The following is a 17363-nucleotide window of genomic DNA, read 5'->3' as shown; positions in this document are numbered from 1 at the left end:
TCATTAGTTAATCTTTTCTTTCCACCTAGTTATTTCTCCCCAACATTCAATTTTTTTTCAAATGTACAGCAAAGCTGAAAGACTTTTACAGTCAGCACCCACATACCTACCACCTAGTTTCTACCAGGAACATTTTATTTGTTTTGTACATCACAAGTCTATCCGTTTACCATCCCTCTACCCATCATCAGTCCATCTGTTTTTTTACACATTTCCAAGTAAATGGTAGATACCTGTACAATTCCCCTAACTATTTCATTATGAATTACTAACCATTTAATATTGATTTACAATATTTATCTTTCATGTAAAAATTTACCTACAATGAAATGCAAAAATCTGAAGTGCACATTTATTGTGATTTTATGTAGACATTTCTTCCCTGGTCTTTGATTTTCTCTAGTGGCCTCTGTATACTTAAGTCAATAGATGTTTGCTAAACACATCCTTTGTGCCATTCATTAATAATAACAAATGTTAGTATGATGTATGCTAGCCCAGCCAGGGCAGCTCAGTGGTTGAGGGTTAACCCATGCACCAAGAGGTCGCTGGTTCGATTCCCAGTCAGGGCACATGCCAGGTTGGAGGCTTGATTCCCAGTAGGGGGTGTGCAGGAGGCAACTGATCAAAGATTCTCTCTCATCATTGATGTTTCTCTCTCCCTCTCCCTTCCTCTCTCTCTCTCTAAAAAAATAAAATAAAAAAATCAGTGACAACATATAGATATTTTGTATGCTAGACAGAGAAGGCAGTGGATAATTCTAACAGTGGAAATCTGGGAGTTAAGTAACAGGGAGAGAAGTGTTATAGAAAACATTTATCACTGAAGAAACCCATGAACAAAAGCACAAAGAATGAAAAAACACAGTGTTTAGGAGACAAAATGAGTTGCCTTTTACAGCTTGAGCCTGGTGAGAGTGCGCATGTGTGGCTGGGGGATGGGTAAGAGACAAAATTTTTCTAAATCCTAAATTCAAACAACAATCGGTAATAAATAAGATGCTTAATGCTACAGAACTGAGCTTAACAGAGAGCCTTTTTACTTCCATTCCTGAACCAACAATGAGAAATTGACAACACAGATTTCATTCTCTTTTATTTCATTGGTCAACTGCTGAAATGAGGCTTTAATATATGTGGATATCTGGAACTGGATATGTGGCTATATTAAGCATCTCATTTATTACTTTGGATGTGACAGGGTGCAGACCTGTCACCATTCATTCATTGACCCAACATGTGGAGATGACGGATCCCTGAGAGGGACTGTGTGTGTCCCTAAGTAGGGCACTACTTTCTTGACTATCCAGGTAACTCTCCGACTTGTCTGCCCCTACCCTGGTTCAGGATCTCATTGCAGGACACACCCTCTACCTGGTCTTCCTGCATCATAACTTGATCCATCCATCGTGAATGGTTTGCTGAGATACAAACCTGCCCTGGCTGGTGTGGCTCTGTTAGTTGGCCATTGTCCTATGTATCAGAAGGTTGCTGATTTAATTCCCAGTCAGGGCACATGCCCTGGTTGCAGACTTGATCCTCAGCTGGAGTGTGCAGGAGGCAGTTGATCAATATTAAGCTCTCACATTGATATTTCTCTCTCTCTCTCTCTCTCTCTCTCTCTCTCTCTCTCTCTCTCTCTCTCTCCTTTTTCTCACTAAAAAGCAATAAGCTATTCTTTTCTTTCCTTTTTGTAAATCTTCACCTGGAGGATATTATTCCATTGATTTCCAGAGAAAGTAGAAGGGAGAGGTAGAGGCAGAGATAGAGAAACATCACTGTGAAAGAGACACATTGATTAATAAGCTATTCTTTAAAAAAATAAAATGCAAACCTGTTTACTCATTTATTTTAAAAAATGTACTGAGCATTCCTATACATCTTCTGTTCTCAGCACATCTTGTATCTTCTGGGGTAATGACTGCCATGTTGTACTGCTGTGAAATATCTTAAAAAGGAAAACAAACTTCCTGAGAGAAGAACCAAGTTTGGGCTATTTTTTCTTTAATCTTGAAGTCATGGTACACTCCCCATGCAGAATATGTAATCAATGAATTTTTCTTACCTTGAGTTCTGTTATTCAGGCAGCGAGTATTAAATTGGTTTAAAACAACATAGATTGTTGAGGATAGAGTAATCTAGAGGAATTCCTTTGGATTAGGAGGGGTGAGTAGGATTTGGAGGAAAGCAGAGGAAGGTAAGAAATCACAAATAGTGAGAGTTGCATATGCAAAGGCACAGATGGACCTGAGCAGGGGGCATTTGAATTCCGCAAGATTGAGCCCCCTCACCACTGGTATACTTTTGATTACCTTCTTTCCTTCTTCCGGGCCAACATTACTGTTTTAACCTCATTATTTCTCCTTGATATTGCAACTGAGGGAGCAGAGGAAAGAATTCAAGATAACTGGAAAGAGGGCTCTGTTTTCCATCAGATATGCCCATCCACTCATTCATAAATTAATCGCTTTCCCTCATTCATTCCATCAAATTGCTTTTCCATCAAGTCAACCTTGTACGTCTCAACCTATTTCAAGAAATCCATCCAAAAAACAATGGATGCCTAATTTAGAAGGAAGTGAAATGGCTGTGTTTGGCCCGAAGGTGAATTGAGAACTGGAGGATACGATTAACCAGGCAGTAAAAGATTGAGAGAAGGAGGTTACAGGCCAGCCAGTAAACGACTCTACAAATGCCAATTAGCATGTTGAGGAATTTGTAAGTAGCCATAGCTAGTGCCAGGTTATTCTCCACATGGTGAGAAAGACAGGAGCATTCCAACCACTCTCTAACACCTCTGATGCACAAAGCTTTCCTGCTTCTTTGCTAGGCATTACTGATTTCCAGGCCCTGTGCTTTACCTGGGAACAGAATCCATCATTAGGGTGAACCACCCTACCCCCTTTTAGGGACAAAGAACCAATTGTCCAGCTACTGAGAGTGTCCCTGCCAGTTAGCCCTCAGCAGTCTATCCTTTGGAGAAGTGTATCGGCTGAAGGGAACTGCTTTTCTCAGTGGGGGCAGCCTTATCCGATGCCTGGTCAACAGGGTTAAAAGGCCCATCTCTCTGCTCCAACTGGGACAGCTCTACAAGTTTCAGAGCGCTCATGAAGTCATTTGAATCCCATCCCTTGTTGAGACTACATTGCACTTGACTTCTCCATCCATCCACTTCCGCTTCCTTCCCTACCCTCCCACAGGTTTTGACCCCAAGAGTACTCCTTAGTAAAGTTCCTGGACATTCATCTCCTTTTTGGGAACTAGGCCTGCAGTAGAAACGAAGACAGATAGGTGGGTTCTCTGAGGGAAGCTCAGACAGATGCAGGTAATCTACTGAGGCCCCGTGGTTCTACCCTGCTCATGCTGGAAGTGATTCATGGTTCTCTGAGGCCAAGGTGGTGACAGCCACACTTGCAAAAGCCTTAATCACAGCTGATCCACAAGCAGAAAGCCCGGAGAATACTAAGGCAGAGGTGATCCTACCACATTACTTTATTCAGTGCCCTCAATTTACTGATGAGGACACTAAAGTCCATAGGAAATCCACTGATGAGGTAGGACAGTATACCCAGCCATTGGTTTTATGGTTTTTCCACATGCCTTTTGTTTCTTGTGGAGTAGCAGGAGATAGTTACTCCTAGAATTAGGGCTTGGGTAACACTAGGGTCTTCATGCCTTCATCTTTGAACACATTGATTTGGAATTGCTTTTACAGCACCCAATTGGAAAGACCCAGTGGTTGATTGGCTATGTGCCAATTAGAGAAGCAACATCTGACCAAGGCAGGTTTAGAAGATGCCACACAGAAATGGATGAAACCATGAAAATTGACATCAAGAGAGGACCAGCAGAACAAAAAGATGTGCATCCTGAGTACTGAATCTCATAAAACAATAGGATTATAGTTTTGGAAGCAGGATGGGAGGTTGCAAGGAATAAATATAATGAGCCTTTAGGGAGACATTAATAGAGCAAATAACACGAATTGTGAAAAACACAGAGGTCAGAGGGAGAATGCATAAAAAGAATGATGTGTAAGTGTGTGTGGGTGTACAGGGAGTGGGGACTACATACTGCATAGCAAAACTTCCAAAAGTGCTCTCACATGGAACACCAGCCCATGAATTAGCTCCCTAAGAGAAGGCTAATGTGGAAAGATATTTAAGGGATTTCTTCAGGTTCCGACAGATTCTTACAGACTTGGAGTCAATCACCTTATTTAGGGCTCTCAGAAATGTAGCAGCAAAGTAAGTTGTTTCTCTCAACATTTCAGAAATGTATTTGAACAAGAACCTCAGCTACACATTCCCCTACTCAGATATCTTTAATTAGTGTTCTTCAGGACAGAGTGTGGTGAATAGTCACCACATGATCAAATCCCTCGCGAAGACTGAGGGACCAAAGCATTGCCAGAGACCTCAAGGAAAATAATTAGAAGGACTTGGTAGGAGGGAAAGGAGGTTGTAAGTGATGGAATTAATGAGAGGCAGAAGCTTGGGAGGCAAATCTTGGCTCTTTTTCATGGGAGAAAAAAAAGGGGATCATTTGTAGAGATACTGTGCTCAAGGGAACTGTTATTTTTTACTTTTCATTTTGAAATAATTATGGACTCACAGGAAGTTATAAAATAATACATGGGAAGGTCTCATATACCCTTTGCCCACTTTCCCCCAATGGTGATATCTTGTATAACTATGTACAAAAAGCATGCCAAACTCAAAGGCTAACACGGGCCAAATAAATGAGGCATGTGGCCCGCAGGCCGCAAGATTGACATGCTTGATGTATAAGAACAGTATCAGGTAATTGCCATTGGTACAATTCACAGGGCTTATCCAGGTTTCATCAGTTATATATGTGCACCCATTTGTGTGTGTGTTTATAGTTGTATGCAATTTTGTCATGTGTAGATTTGTGTAACCACCACCACCATAATTAAATCAGTGTAAAGAATTGTTCCATTATCATAAAGGTCTTTGCATTATCCGTCTATAGCAGTGGTTCTCAACCTTCCTAATGCCGCGACCCTTTAATACAGTTCCTCATGTTGTGGTGACCCCCAATTTCATTTACAAATTGAACATAATTAAAGCATTAATTTTAGCAATTAGTTTATGTGTGCTATGAGATGAAAAAGGTTAAAAATTGCTGATCTATACCATTAAATACTATGTAGTAATTTTTTTTAGAAAAAGATGAACTATTGATACATATAAAAAGTTGGATGGATCTTAGGGGTATTATATTGAATGAAAAAAGCCAATCTTAAAACATTAAATACTGTACAATCCCATTTATATAACTTTACTGCAATCACAAAATTATAGAGATGGAGATGGGATTAGAGTTGCCAGGTCTTAGGGTAAGGAGATTGGTGAGTGTTGCTATAGACCAGCGGTTCTCAACCTGTGGGTCGCGACCCCTTTGGGGGTCGAATGACCCTTTCACAGGGGTCACCTAAGACCATTGGAAAACACATATATAATTACATATTGTTTTTGTGATTAATCACTATGCGTTAATTATGTTCAATTTGTAACAATGAAAATACATCCTGCATATCAGATATTTACATTACGATTCATAACAGTAGCAAAATTACAGTTATGAAGTAGCAACGAAAATAATTTTATGGTTGGGGGTCACCACAACATGAGAAACTGTATTAAAGGGTTGCAGCATTAGGAAGGTTGAGAACCACTGCTCTAAGGGAAAAGAGGTCAGTGCCCTTGGCTAAACAGTCAGGTATTTCATATTTTAAAAATTCTTGAGCCCTGGCTGGGTAGCTTAGTTGGCTAGAGCTTCATCCCGATAAACGAAGGTTGTGGGTTCAATCCCTGGTCAGGGCACATGAATAATAAGAATCAACCAATGAATGCATCAATAAGTGAAACAACAAATCAATGTCTCTCTCTCTCTCTCTCTCTCTCTCTCCCTCCATCCCTCCCTCCCTCTACCTCTCCCTCTCCCTCTCTTTCTCTCTCTCCCCTTTTCTCTCTTAAAAATATAAAATATAAAAGTTCTTGCAGTACTCCAGTGTGCCACTGCACAGTGGTTGAAAACCACTGGTGTAGATGTATTACAGTTTACTTAACTATTCACCTGTTGGAGAACATTTGGGTTGCTTATAAGTTTTGCCTATTGTGAATAAAAGCTTGTGTGGACATTCATGTACAGGTTTGTGTGTGAACGTAAGTGTTCATTTCTCTAGGATAAATGCCAGCGCATGATTGCTGAGTTATATAATAGTTGCATATTTAGTTTTATAGGAAACTGCCGAACTGTTTTTCAGAGTGGTGGTACTGTTTTACATTCCCACCAGCAATAGATTGAGTGATTCAGTTTTCTTTATTGTTGCCAGAATTGGGCATTTTTTCTATTTTTTATTTTAGTCATTTTGATAGGTTGTAATGATATCTCATTGTGGTATTAATTTGCATTTCCCTAATAGCTAATGACATTGAGCATCTTTTCGTGTACTTATTTGGCAACAAAATGTTCTCTTTGGTGAAATAGCTCTTCATGTTTTTGTGTGTGCATTTTCTAATTTAATTGTTTTGTTGGTGTGTGTTTTGTTTTGTTTTTCTCTTGAGTTTCAAGAGTTCTCCTTATATTATAGAGATTAATCCTTTGCCAGATATGTGGTTTGCAAATATTTTCTCCCAGCCTGCAGCTTGTCTTTTTGTTCTCTTATCAGGGTCTTTCACAGAGCACATTTTAAAATCCAATTTTATGAGGTCCAATTTAATGTGGTTTCCTTTTATGGTTTATGCTTTTAGTGTCAAGTCTAAACATTTTTTTTGTGTGTAACCCTAGATCCTGATGATTTTATTCTCTTTTTGTCAACATTTTATAGTTTTGCATTTTTCATTTAAGTTTGTGATGTTTTCAATTCATTTTTTTTTTACAAGTTGTGAGTTTTAAGTCAAGGTGGGTGTTTTCCTTGTGTTTGTTTTGTCTATAGATGGCCAGTGGCTCCAGTACCATTCTTTGAAAAGACTACTTTTTTGTTGGATAAATATATCAGTTGGATATATTTATATGAGCCTCTACCTGGGGTCTCTGTTCTGTTCTATTGCGTTGTATCTTTCCTTCTCTGCCGATACACACCACACTGTCTCAATTCCTATGGCTATACAGTAACCCTTAAAAAATTAGATAGAGTGACTCCTTTATTCTTTTTCCAAAACTGTTTTACCTGTACTAAGTCCCTTGTCTTTCCATGTAAATTTTAGAATATTTGTCTATGTCTGCAAAAAAAAAATTGCTGGGATTTTGAGAGGAATTCAATGAAACCTATAGATCCATATGGGGAGAATTGATATTTTTGCTGTGTTGATTCTTCAAAGCAATGCTTTTAAATATTTTCTCTTGAATGGGAACGTTTCAGTAGAATAAGGGATTAAAAAGGAGCATACGTAATGGAAGCAGGGTCGTTGAGGAAACAGAGTTGAGGATGAGGGCTCACATGAAAGGGCTCAACTGCAAACCTGAGAACCCAAAACCAACATAAACTGGGAGAAGGAGAACCCCCGGGCATTACCTGGCCAGTAGTGAGGAGAAAGAAGCTGTACCTCTGACACTGAAGCCAGTCCTCTAGCTTCACAGGGAGCTAGAACCCCACCTGGATGACCACCGTCCTCCACCCCAGTGAGAAGAGGACACGAGAATTACTCTGGGGACCCATGTGGTCCAGACTCTGCAGTAAAGGAGAGGCATCTCGAGAGAAGGTTACGGAGACAGAGGGGAAGTGTCAGGGAAGCTTGCTGCTCCAGAACCCAAAGCTTTGGGTGGGACCTCAGAGGTTGCTCAGAATTCCTGCTCTTCCGCAATTCTGCCTGCAGCCCTCTGTGCTTCAAGAGGTCAGAACCCCCTCCGTCTTTGGGTCTCACCTGCTGTCTCCTGTCTGAGTTCATCTCCCCCAGTGCTGGAGATCACATGTCTGGCATGACCTTTTCTCATTCCGGCACCATCCTTCCTAATGGTTTCCAACTATGTGCACCTGGCCTTGCCTTACCCAGGCTGCTTCGTTTGTTGGCTAAACTACTGACATACAGGTGAGAGTGTAGACTACATCTGTCCACCATGGTAATGGACTGAAGGGTTCTGCAGAGACATGACTGAAATAGAGATGGTGAGATAGCGATCCAACATGCATGTAGACTTTTTGGTGGGAAATCATACTTTTATTGATGTGTGTGTGTACATGCATGTGCACGTGCACACACATGCATGCTTCATTCACATGCTCTGCTCCATTTACATCAAAGCCATAACCCCCGAAGCCCTATCCTGAGTGACAGATTGCAATCTCCCGTTACCTCTCCGATTTTTTCCTGATAGGTTTTCGAGTTTGATGCCACCACCTGTTCTTCTCTGCCTGATGTTCTGGGGTTTTTTATGAGAAGTAAATCACAGCTTTTAGTGGCATGTACATGTCTCCATGTATCAGCAGACCTTCCTATGAGCAGCCCTCCAGTGAATGGGCTCAGCTGAGGTATTTGCTTTTTAAATATATTTTTTATTGATTTCAGAGATAAAGGGAGAAAGAGAGAGAGAAACATCAATGATGAGAGAGATTCATTGACCGCTGGGGATGGCGTCTACAACCCAGGCATGTGCTCTGACCAAGAATCAAATTGTCATAGGTCGACACTCAACCACTGAGCCATGCCGGCCAGGTTCAGCTGAGTTTTAAAGTCAGGCCCTCTGGTATGGGAATCCCTGTTCCACCATCCCACACCTCTGTGATCTTTGTCGCTCCGGGTCTCTGAGAACCCCCTTTTTCCTTTGTAAAGTGTATTATTGATGGGATTCACTGAGATTATGTGATGGAAATGTTCTGAAATTAGATAGTGGCGATGGTCACACACCATTTTGAGTGCTCTGAAAATGAAATCACTGCATTGTAAGCTTTAAAATGATTAAAATGGCGAATTTCATATTATGTGAATTTTAGCTAAAAAAAAAAGTTTTCAAAAAGTATATAAGGCAACACCACACACTTGGGATGTATCCAGTAGGTCTCATGACCTGCCCATCAGGTTAAAGTTGCAGCTCACGTTAGAAAGCTTGGGGCCTTTTGCTTTAGAAGAAGTGAAATCCCTTGAAAGCAAGTCCTACGATCCACCATGAGGACCAGCAGAGGGATAAACAGGAGCAGAGCTACCAGGACTTGTCTGCTGATCATCCCTCCGCCACTGAGGGTCCAGAGGCGCCTTGGCTTGGATTGTCCCTGCCCTCTGCTCCCTCCCAGCCTCGCCTCTGATTCTAGGTTCTTTCCCCAGAGAGCGCCTCCAACAGTGCAGGGGAGACTCCGACTTTCAGACCTTGGTCTCCAAAGAACTCCAGAAGCAGCTGGAAGATTTCATGTGGATGGCGATTGTTCACACTTAAACCCATAAAAAATAATAATGATAAGACCGAAGCGTGGGAGAGGCAGGGTCAGGGGAAATAAACATCTTCTCTGGAAGACGTCCCGCAGCTGTGCGCTGAAGCAGCACAGAGCTGAGGTTTGGGAGCTTCCAGAATGCATAGCTGTCGTTGGGAAGGACAAAAGCGAACTCCTACCCAAGCTTTCATATATTAAACTTACCATGCGCCAACTGTGAGTAGCTGCTGCTGGTACAGTGGACCTGGGGAGGGGACCCAGGGGCTCCCAACACAGCCCTGGAAATGACTGTTTCAGAGACCCCTCCTTGCCACCTAGAGAAATTCACCCACTCTGTTTCCATCACAAGTGACCCTCTGGCTGACCCGACTCCCCCGCAGCAGACCCAGCCAGCAGTCCCTCCCCCGTAGGTTCCCTACCCCTTCAGGGTGGCCACAACCCAGCAATTAGACAGGATTTTTCTTAGCGTTCAGCTTTGTTAAAGGAACTCGGTTCAAAGATGGGAGGTTACCAAACAACTCTGTGGTTTGGCCTTGGAAGCTGGAATTAGACAATATGTTCGGGTTTTAGGTCAGGAAGGCTGTATGTACATCTGAGTCATGGTTCTGTCAGTTACTGATGGACTTGATCCAATCAGATGGCGCCTCAGTATCCCACTCTTTGAAATGGGGAATGCTCATCTGGATGTTTTCTTGAGAAAAGGAGAGATTCTGAACGTGAAGAACAGAACAGTGTCTGCCCCGTGTCATCAGACCCGGCAGGAAGGCTGATCTTGTTGCCCAGGTTCAAACCCCCAAGGTGCAGTCATTTTTGCCTCTTTGAATTATGGAAATGTTCCCAGAAGGGCGGACTTATTTCCAATGGATGTTCATTAACCAAGACAGAGAAAGGGACACCTGGTATCTGGCAGGAAACTAGATAAAAATACTTGCCATTTAAAGTTTGCAAATAAACCTCTGCGGAATAATAACAACTATAATAATAATTATGTTGTTGTCAGTGGGAAGGTGGTACTTCACAATACTTGTCATACCGCCCAAGGCTCTCATTTTCAAAGCAAGATTATCAGAGAGATTTGCTGGTCGTGATTCCAATGCACTTACAAATAAGCCAGCCCCTGCCTCAGTGATTTCAGCAGCAGCTCCCTAAAGTAGATCTCTGTGCTTCACCTTGAAAATACAGATGGGATCCAAGGATGTGAAAACCCAGTCTTGCAGGTGAGTCCCTTCAGGTCTTTCCCCCGGACATTGGGGCTCACAGAGTAATACTATGGGCCTGGTACTGGACCCAGTGCATAACTAGAAATGTCCCCCCTTATGTCTATACCCTCAAAATAAGGCTTGATGGCATCAGCCAACTAGGCAATGAGAACAAACACGTGTTCTCTGTTGGGGATGCAGAGATAACCTTTGTGAATCTGCTACTTCCTTCCAAGGAAAATCAAGTTAACAATTTGAGGTATATTCTTTAAGACTTACAATGCAATTTAAAATTTAAAAGAATGAAGTCCTTTAAAATTCTTAGGCTTAAACTCTCAGAAATGGAATTGCTGGATCATAAGGCAGTTCCATGTTTAATTTTTTGAGGAAACTCCACACCGCTTTCCACAGTGGCTGCATTAATCTGCATTCCCACCAACAGTGCGTGAGGGTTCCCTTCCCTCCACATCCTCGCCAACACTTTGTTGACTTATTGATGATAGCCGTTCTGACAGATATGAGATGTAATCTCATCGTGGTTGTAATGTGCATCTCTGATGATTAGTGGCGTTGAGTATCTTTTCATTTGTCTATTGGCCATCTTTATGTCCTCTTTAGAGAAGTGTCTACTCAGGTCCCTTGCCCGTTTTGTAATTGGATTGTTTGTGGGGCTTTTTGGTATTGAGTTTTATAAGTTCTTTTATGAATTTTAGATATTAGCCCCTTTTCACATATATGATTGGCAAATAAATATGTTCTCTCATTCAGTGGGTTGCCCATGTCTGGGAATATATTCAAAGAAACCTCAAATACTAATTTGAAAGAATACACACTCCCCTATGTTCATTGCAGCCTTATTTACAACAGCCAAGATTTGGAAGCAGCCTAAGTGCCAATCAGTAGATGAGTGGCTAAAAAAAATTCTGTGGTACATTTATTTACACAGTGTAATACTACTTGACCATAAAAAAGAAGGAAATCTTACCTTTTGTGACAGCATGGATGGACCTAGAGAATATTATGCTAAGTGTAATAAGCCACTTAGAGAAAGACAAGTAGCATATGACTTCACTTATATGTGGAATCTAATGAACAAAATAAACTAGCAGACAAAAGGGAAACAGACTCATAGATACAGAGAACAGAATGACAGATGTCAGAGGGGAGAGGGGGTTGAGGGGCTGGGTGCAAATGGTGAAGGGATTAAGTAAAGGAAAAAAACAAAAAACCCATGGACACAGGCAACAGTATGGTGGTTACCAGAAGGAAAGGGGCGGGGATTGGGGAAGGTGGGGGGGGGCGGGTAAATGATGATGGAAGGAGACTTGACTTGGGGTGGTGAACACATTATATAATATACAGATGATGTATTACAGAATTGCACACCTGAAACCTATATCATTTTATTAACCAAAGTCTCACCAATAAATTCAAAAAATAAAATAAAATGTATAAAAAAAAGAAAAGAAATTCATAGGGTTAAATCTTGGGAAATAACCTCACCTTCCTGTGTCCTAGGTTCCTCATCTATATATATAAAAGCCAATCAACCGAACAACCTGTCACTATGCACTATGACGCATACTGCCACTGGCCAGCTGGGGGGGTGGGGAGGGGATGGGCGGGCCAGCCAGCCAACCTCCCTCAGCCCCTCTCTCTGGCCAACCCGGGCCCAGGCCCAGTGATAGGCCCTGATTGGGGTGGGCCAGCCAGACCACACCGGTGCATGAACTTGTTCACTGGACCTCTAGTCTGTAATGTGGGGTAATACTGCTACTCTTCAGTGATTTTGTGAAGAGTCAGTGAATGAATTAATCCAGGTAAATAGCAAGGAGGCACTTAGTAAATTATATAGTTAAAGTGGTTATCTTCCCTTGTAAGTTTATGGATGACTCCATTATTTTTAACCACTTCAAAATATTATATTTTATGGAGGGATCCTGGTTGTTTAGTTTCATATGTATGGATATTGTCATTACTTCCATTTTTGTGTTTTTTCAAATTACTAAAATAATTACTCTCCTACTCATATTTTTATCCCTTTAAAAAAGTATTTCTGATTAATAGATTCCTTAATGAGTAGTGCATTTAATATCTGTGACTAACTTGTTCTCCAATGGTTCTTTGAGTCTTAGTGGGTGAGTGGACATTGCCTAACTGGACAGAGGCATGCTTGTGGGAGTAAGAACTTCCTTGAGGTGGAGAAATGTCTAGGTTGTAGAAGCAATAGACGTAAAAGGGTGGAGATATACAAGAACAAAGGAAGGCTTCACCCTATGATTCTAGAATGAAGAAGATGAGGCAGGCAGGGTTGGTAGACAGAAAAAGAGACCAAGAAAGATACTAAACTTCATTCACTCCCAGGTGCTAATGACTGATAAGCTCTGAAGAAGTCATGCCTTACCAAGTGATGTGGGTTCTCTATAGTAGTAGCAGCTGTGCGGTAGAGAACGATTTTCCGAAGTCTAGAGTACTACCGAGGGTAGTAAGGATGAATGTTCATGGTAGTATGGGCACATGACAATCAGTATTACAAGGTATAAAAGTATAACTTGTTCAGTAATCAATCAATCTATTCAATGACTTTCTTGGTAATTTGTCTTTAATATCTATTAAACCTTGCCTACCCCAGTTTACCCAATAACAACCACAACGGTGTAGGCATCAGACTGAGAGTCTTCACAAAGTAATAATATCTAGCAATGTTTTGTTTGTTTTATTTTTTAAAGATTTTTATTGATTTTTAGAGAGAGAGGAAGTGAGAGAGAGAAACACCAATGTGAGAGAGAAACATCTATCTATGAGCTGCCTCCTGCACGCTTCCTACCGAGAATCAAACCTGCAACCTTTGGGTGCGTGGGATGACACCCAACCAACTGTGCCACTCCAGCCAGGGCAATTGTATTTGTTGTTTATATAACCTTTTACTTGTGCCAGCTAATATTGGGTGTCCATATTTGAGAGAGACATACATTTCCTTTCAAACAAATTAAAACATGCACGTCATTTTTAAATAATGGAATGATGAGAAATGCCCAGCTACACTGGGGGAAGTGTGGGAAATTTACTTGGCAATAATTAATTAATTTCTCGTGCATCTGCCAACCCTAATGATTGCAACATTGGCTTTACTGTTAAAAATCACTGACTATAGCCAGTTCTATGCCTTTGTCTAATTCAGATGATTCTAAAAATTAAGTCAGCTTCACACACATGTGACTCTGAGTTGGGGCACGGAGCTCCCCACATAAAAGTGATTGTCCTCCAACCCTGTCCTGCCAGTGTTCCCATGAGGGTGGCCACAGCCTCAGAGGAAGCCAGCCTGCGTTCACACCATGTATTTTAAAATCCATTCCTGGACTAGGAAAACAATAACGGGGGATGGTTGACCACCGGTGTCCTACATCCAGTCTGGAGATTGGTTTACCAGACTCAAAGGGTTTCACCCCGCCTCAGTGAAAAGACTGGAAAACTCATGTTTGTCAGTGCCCTTTGGAAAACAAACCCAAGAATAGTTTCATTGCAACGACAGCACATTCCCAGCATAAACATGTGGCAGATGCTTGAAATGTGGAGCTCAAATCCAACATTTCAGAAGCACATCTCCTTTGTATTCCAAGAGGGAGAAAGTGAGCCCAGAATTGGCCTGACTTGACTGGTTATTATTTTTTTTTCAGGATGCCATAAATGGAACTGCATATTTAGGAATTTTATGTTCACATAGTATTTATAGGTTATCTATAATTCCTTAAGATTTTGAAGAGTTATAGCTCTGTAACTAGGCTTTCCAAGATTATTTTCTCTTTCTTTTAAGTGCCAAATAGGCTGAAATCTATCCTGGGAAACTGGTGGGGGTTAGATACTTTTTTTTAGGTCAGAAGTTAAAAGAGCCCTAATACTCACAGACATTCTGTGTCTAGGAATGTTTGTTAATTTGAGTCCTCCCCCACCCCCAACCATGTGTATCTTTAATCTCCTAACCAGCTGTCTCCCATAAAAAGATATTTCTGTTTTTAGTTACAAATCTGTTTAGAGATAAAACTCACTCATAAATACACAACCACATGCAAAGATTTTTTTCTGCTGACAGTATAGAAATGACTCCAGATGAAAAATATATTAAAGTTTGTGTAGAACTGGAAAAATGCATTTTGCTGCCCTCGACGGAGGCCCACGTTTTAAAGACATTCAAGATCTTTTTTTTTTTTTCATCTCTGTGTGGCTCTCTCTTGAAGAGCACACTCTATTACCTCTGTGATTTAGTTCTCCTTTAAAACAGTCAAAATTGTGGGGTTATTCCTAATTGAGGGATTCACTCCTTGCAAGGGCAAGTATTGGTCACATAAGGAAAATAAAGAAAACTAAGATATAGGTTCTGTGCATTGCCACACATATGCTCAGCATTGATTGGAATCCGATTCAACTCTACTCATACTTGCTTGTGGGTTACTTTTCTTGGAAAGCCGGTGAACGCTTGTACTTTCTTCTTTCTTCTTCTATTTCTATCTAAACCCGGTACTGTGTCTGCCACATAGTATTTGATCAATGCTGCAATACATTGTTTGCTGCTAGTTAAATTATTATAGTCTTGTTATTAATATAAGAAAAATAGTTAGATAGCGGTTCTTTCCCAATGATTCAGAGCTTAGGCCTCCATTTCCCTACATATTCACCACACACACACATACACACACACACACCCTCAGAGACACACACATATTCATCACCTTTGACTTAGCTAAAAAGAGAACATTCCCATTTTTTTCTCTCCTGGATTGGCTATTACCATGCGCTGCTTCCTGTTGAAGCCCATTTGGTAAAAGCTGATACAGTTTATTGGGACCATATGTTGAACAACAGTAAGTGAAACCAGATTGTCGCCTGTATGTAAAGTAGCTTATCTCCATTTTAAAGATAAGAAAAGTGAGGCTCAGGGAACGTATTACTCAAGTTGATAAGATAGGCTCCAGGCCTATTGGACTCCAATTTATCATACATTCCATGACATGAGGCTGCATCCTCTAAACAAGAGAATGGAAGGGGTAACTTCAACTGAGCCTCCCTCTCTATTAAACAGGATGCTGGTCATGGGTATCCCTTTCCTTCTGTCCTCAGTACAGTCTGATGAGATCGGTATTGACAACCCCATTTACAGTTAAGGAAATGAAGGCTGAGGCAGCTTACATAAATTATCTAAGGACATAGAACCGGCTCATGGGTTCATGCTGAAGAGAACTCAACATTTGGGGAAATAATGTCTTTGGTTGAGTTTTTATGTATAAAGCCTGGGCACTCTGAGAAGCCAGATTCATGATTCCAGGTTATGGAATTATTACATGTTCTCATCCTAGTATTCAAAGATGCAACAAGCCCCGGAGCATTAGCCCTGGTTTTTGAATATTTGCATGTAGAGCCTCGTGCTGAAAATTCAAATCACCAACTTCCTCCCAAACAAGCAGCTGCTGCCTGCTGACCACAAGGGCACCTTGGGCATTGCCGTGGTTGCCACAGAGCTTACACATTCTCTCTCTGCCGCAATAAAGCCCTACCTTCCACTCTGCTAATCTTACAAATGACAAAACTGAGACGCTGGAGGGAAGGGCATTTGTTTAAAGCCTCTCATGATTTCCCTTTCCACTCAGACATACCAAGCCAGGAAACAGAAATCCTGCTCTTTTTCCCATTCCTTCCCACATGCAATTGATTTTTCCTTAGACTCCCTCCCTCAACTTCAGTAACTGTTCTCCATCCTCACTGAGATTTCTCTGTTTAATCCACATGCATGCACACACATGTAGGCATTAGGCAGTGGTTAAGATGTCACCTAAGGAAAAAAATGAATACGTTTTATTCAAATAATATATATTTATATATTTAAATTTTATACATGTAATTATCCTAATAAAGAGGGAATATGCTAATTGACTGCCATTCTCTCAAAGATGGTGGTGCCCACAGCCAATAAGGAGGGAATATGCTAATTGACTGTCACGCCCTCAAAGATGGCGGTGCCCACAGCCACAAGATGGCAGCGCCCAGTCCCCTCAGCCCTGCCAGGGTGGCAGGTGCACAGCTGCCTTCAGAGTCCCCTCAGCCCCCCAGCCGCCCAGGGCCAGCCTGAGGCATAGTCAAGCCTTGGATGGCAGCTGCCCAGCCACCCAGGGCCGCCCAAGGCTCAAGGACCAGGGCCAGCCGAGACTTGTGCTGCCGGCAGTGGCAGCAGCAGAGGTGTGATGGGGCATTGCCTTCCCCTAATCGCAGGGTCGCCTCCTGCCCTTGAGGGCTCCCGGACTGTGAGAGGGGGCTGGCCAGGATGAGCGACCCCCCGCTCAAGTGCATGAATTTTCATGCACCGGGCCTCTAGTATATTATATTTATATTATTATGTTTATATATAATTATTGATAATTATATATTCTATTTACATGTTATGTATAAGTATGTTACATTTATTATCCTATCTAATGAAAGAGTGATATGCAAATTGACCATCACTCCAACACACAAGATGGCTGCCCCCATGTGGACACAAGATGGCCAGCAGGGGAGGGCAGTTGTGGGCAATCAGGCCAGTAGGGGAGAGCAGTTGGGGGGAACCAGCCTGCAGGGGAGGGTAATTGGGAGTGACCAGGCCGGCAGGGGAGGGCAGTTAGGGGCAACCAGGCCTGTAGGGGAGGCAGTTAGGGCAACCAGGGCCTGCAGGGAGGGCAGTTGGGGGAGACCAGGCCAGGCTGCAGGGAGTGTTAGGAGCAATCAGGCAGGCAGGCAGGCAA

This window comes from Myotis lucifugus, unplaced genomic scaffold (assembly GCF_000147115.1).
Source record: "Myotis lucifugus unplaced genomic scaffold, Myoluc2.0 scaffold_179, whole genome shotgun sequence".
NCBI lineage: Eukaryota > Metazoa > Chordata > Mammalia > Chiroptera > Vespertilionidae > Myotis > Myotis lucifugus.
Note: the sequence above shows the minus strand (reverse complement) of the source record.